Source organism: Asparagus officinalis, chromosome 1 (assembly GCF_001876935.1).
Source record: "Asparagus officinalis chromosome 1, Aspof.V1, whole genome shotgun sequence".
Classification (NCBI taxonomy): domain Eukaryota; kingdom Viridiplantae; phylum Streptophyta; class Magnoliopsida; order Asparagales; family Asparagaceae; genus Asparagus; species Asparagus officinalis.
The window spans coordinates 53020210-53024983 of record NC_033794.1 but is presented as its reverse complement, the minus strand read 5'-3'; the positions used below and the strand labels follow the sequence as shown (position 1 = coordinate 53024983).

At 33.3% G+C, this 4774-nt stretch overlaps 1 long non-coding RNA gene across 1 annotated transcript; it reads right to left on the bottom strand.

Annotated features, from left to right (window-relative positions):
- LOC109824257 lies at window positions 2737–3823 on the bottom strand. The gene is made up of 3 exons (XR_002242583.1): window positions 3799–3823; window positions 3573–3670; window positions 2737–3044 (listed from the first exon to the last, which is right to left on the bottom strand). It is a non-coding gene; the product is annotated as an uncharacterized LOC109824257 (long non-coding RNA).

Genomic DNA, 4774 nt, shown 5'->3' with positions numbered 1-4774 from the left:
TCTCCTCCTCCTTTGGATATCATCGTTGTAGCGCATATTCCATCCAATCCTTCATTCGTGACACTAACAAGCTTGATAAATGAATTCACTACATTTGCACTTAATAAGCCATTAGTACCGATAATGGTGGTTGTAAACCATCATCAAAACATAAGGGCTAACAATACATTCCGTCTAGTTTGGAGCAACCTAGATGGAATTTTTTTCTGTCTAGGTTGTTACGTCTAGTTTGGTCCATTTTCTACTAGTGATCCAATCTTAACTTATCCTACATCAAATCTCCTCTAGTTAGTGAAAACTCGACCTTGAGTTTTATAATGGGAGAGCATGAATATTTCTTTGACCGGTGGGAAATATTGTTGCACACATTACACGATCTTTAAAATTATTTGCATAATTCAATAAGAATTAGGCAGTAAAAGATTTAGAATTACAAACTTTATTATCGAATTACTATAGATTGCAAGTATCTCGTATTGCACTTCAATGTTGGACTCAGACTTTGGGTTTGATTCAAGCTCTGGCTCTAGATCAACACTCTGGTCTGCTTTTGGTTCAGAATCCATCTTAGGTCTAGGCTCTAAATCCAAGCCTAAATCTATCTTCTGATTTTTCTCTTTTCATACAAACCAGACTCGAGTTCTGGATTGATCTTTCGATATACATATTCTTCTAACTCACATTCAAATTCAGGTTCAAGCTTTGATTGAGGCTCTAACTCCACTTTTGCTTTTGATTATATTTCTAGATTTGTATTAAGCTCAAATTTTGATTGTGGGGCCAAATTTAATTGTAGTTGGGGCACTCATGTTGACCTTGATTCAGGCTTTGAAGAGAAACAATAAAATCTTTTAGTTATTTGGGAAGAATATCTCCTTTTCAGAAAAAACTTCGTTGACTCCTACAAACAAATAGCTGAATGATAACCTGAAAAGTTTCTAGACCATCATTCTTGAGCTTCTTTCTTGAGCCGGCCTTTGCTTATAAATACTTTTGTATTTTAGGCATTTCACAAAAAAGAAATATATACTTTATATCTTGAATCTAGACTTCAAAATCAAATGGCTCCTCATCTCTATCAAAGCCAAAAAATAAGATAAAAGGTCGAACTTTAATAGATTAAAATCATACTGTTGTGAAGGAGAAAATAGATGTATACTCATAATAACCATGGATCGCGTGAACTTGCTCTAATACTAATTGATGGAGAGCATATTCTGATTGAATTTGAAATTGAAAAATGACATTAGAAATAGTATCGTATGAACAACACCGGGTGAACTGTACCCGTGAATAGTATCGTATGAACAGTAAGTAAAAAAAGAAATCTAAGATAAACAATAGATACATTATGATAGATCGGAGTAACTGACATCGTCTAACCTATAAAACAACGACTTCACGTCTAGCAACTCATGCTTCAAAGAGAAATTTCTCAAACTCACATATTTTAATTAATCAATGTCTATCTTTCTCATAGAGGATTATATCTTATTTATAAGAAAAAAACTTAATACTAAAGATAACATCAAATCACTAAAATATTATCTAATAGAACTAAAAATAATCATATAATATCTGACAAAAATATGTAAAAAGATTAAATCTCAAGGTACTAATCCCTATCAACTAAAATAAAATCTAGATGCAACAAAATCATGACTGTATTGCTAGATAAAATGAATCTAATCTTAACTTGTCCTGCATCACATTGCACTACCACATATTTGCTCTAACGCAACGGTTCAAAACCGTTGCGCTAGCCATGGAACCGTCGCCCTTGAGCAAGTGCGACGGTTCTTAAAGCGCCTCATATGCTGCCGTTGCCCTAGCTCTACCGTAACGGTTTTGAACTCTATTGCGACGGTTTTTTGAACCGTTGCCCCTGCATCTAACGTAACGGTTTTAAAAGGTAAGTGGTTTTTAAGCCATTGCAACGGTTTTGATTGAGCTATTGCGACGGTTTTTAAGCTATTGTAGCGGTTTTGATTGAGCTATTGCGACGGTTTTCAAGCTACTGCAGCGGTTTTTTTAGATATTATAACAGTTTTAAAAGACCTAACGCAACAGTTTTAGTAGGCTAAAGCTATGGTTTTGATAGAGCTACGGCAACAGTTGGAGCTATTGCAACAGTTTTAAAAGACCTAACGCAACGGTTTTAGTAGGCTATAAGTATGGTTTTGATAAAGCTACGGCGACAGTTGGAGCTATTGTAACAGTTTTAAAAGACCTAACGCAACAGTTTTAGTAGGCTAAAGCTATGGTTTTGATAGAGCTACGGCAACAGTTGGAGCTATTGCAACAGTTTTATAGCTATGGTTTTGATAGAGCTACGGCAACAGTTGGAGCTATTGCAACAGTTTTAAAAGACCTAACGCAATGGTTTTAGTAGGCTATAAGTATGATTTTGATAAAGCTACGGCGACAGTTGGAGCTATTACAACAGTTTTAAAAGACCTAACGCAACGGTTTTAGTAGGCTATAGCTATGGTTTTGATAGAGCTACGGCGACAGTTGGAGCTATTGCAACAGTTTTAAAAGACCTAACGCAACAGTTTGGATTGAGCTATCGCAACAGTTTGGATCGAGCTATCGCAGCGGTTTTGATCGAGCTATCGCAACGGTTTTAATCGAGCTATTGCAACTGCTCAATCGAAGCTGTTCTTGGTTTCCTACGTCAAAATAATTATAGTATTCAATTACCTGGACAATCTTTTTAAGAACATGGCCAAGTCAAATTTTAATACACAATATAAAAGTGATTATGTTGAGCATAATCAACCATAATGATAAGTGCCAACATACATCAGTATAGTATAAAAACTACAAAGTATTAAATCCACACTACCAACATTTCAACTCAGAAAATATCGTACCGAACTAACTTTCAAACAATGTACATCAACATTTGATTACAAAACATGAAACTTCTCGGTCAAAGACTATATTCTCTATTTGTTTCTAAAAACTTGTTCCTCAATGTCAAATACTCACTAGGAACCTGTCAGTATCAATCTCAATCTTGGCTTTCATCATTTCTGTACCTGTGTAAATTTCCATGAATCAGCATAATTTTTGCAATGATGATAATAAAATTGGGGAAAAAAGATGTTTGAAAAGGAAGTTAAGAGAACATATTGATCCATGAGTACCAGAAGCGTGATGAAAGGAGCAAAAAATTCTCAAGACATAAAGCATACCGATTCCTCCTGCAAGAGTACTGAAATCTATCCTTACAGATTTATCCAAGCAAAATATGTAGTGATGGAATAAATACTAGCGTGTCTTTCCTTACAGATTTATCCAAGCTCAATTTCGTTCATGTCTTCCTAGTCACACCTAGAAACTACAATCTCTACTTAATATTTGTATTTCAAACTTTCAGTTACCCACATATTCTGGACAAAATTCTATTATAGTAGTTTGTATTAACAATTCCCCTAATAAAATTTATGAGTTTACAAGTACAAAGCTAATGCAATAGCATGAAATAGCATGAAATAATAAAATTGGGGAAAAAAGATATTGCAATTATTCAAAATAAATAGCTTAACATAAAGGAAATAACCCACCTGCATCAAAACCTTCCATTTGAGTAAAATAGGTGGCTACAGATTGCTAAGGGTCTCCATCAAACAAGCCCTTTTGCTTTTCATTCAAATGACAATTCCTGCATTGAAGTATGGGACTTTCATTAACATTTTTTGAACTACAAATAACCATTTTCTGCAAAAGATTTGACAAAAAAATATCAACAAAAATAAAATGTCATTATGGTTAAACATCATATCTACATACATGTTATGCAATCAAATATTTTGTTAACATTCTTTAACATTCTTTAACATTCTGATTATACGCTTAATCTTCTCCAGTTTGTTATATAAATAATCTACTACAACATTACAACTCGTGAAGATACACAGTGCCTGCAGATGTCAGATTCTTTTTATCACTTATGTCTTTTAATTTAGCTGTTTGGCTTCACAGTTTAAAAGTCTCTGCTCAGCTGCATCAGACACAAGACTATATGAGAATAGCACACCATATACAACTACATGGAAAATCAGTTATCCAAATAAACAAGATGGCATCAACAAGATAAGTAGTTCTATTTTGATCAAATTTTCATGACGTTATAGGGAAAATAAGTATGGGGGCAGTTATCACAAAATTTCGCATATAGCAGCTAATATTTATTTCTAGAAATTACTTTGTTTCTTAAGTTGACTGACACTAATGAGCACAAATATACAAGTTTGGGTATAAGATGATAGAAAAGGAAATTATAATTATAACCATATCTGCAAGTGGATTAAAAAAAATATCGCATTTCTTAAATGTACAGAATGCATTTCTTAAAGCATATTGAGAACTTGGGTTTGTCATATCGTCAATATAAGCATATTCTTACTCTCATCTATCTCATCAGTAATCCTTCATCTATGGTAAATTCTAATTAGCCAAAATTTCTGTTTATTGTATCTTTTGCTATTTAGAAATCCTTCTCTTAAGTCCAATTTGTTCTTTTAATATACATTAAATGGAAAGATATATGTTGCTATTTGGTGTGACTTTGGTTTTCATATGTAACATGCAGAAGAACATCCAGTTTTAATATGAAAATTTCTCATATTCAGCCTATAATCAAATGACTTTCTAGATATTTATGATTAACGCTGAATTATTTTCGACAGAACTTAAAAGGAGAATAGCTCAATTAGAATCACTGATATATTATTACTGTAGCAAAATCAGAATGTAGCCACATCAG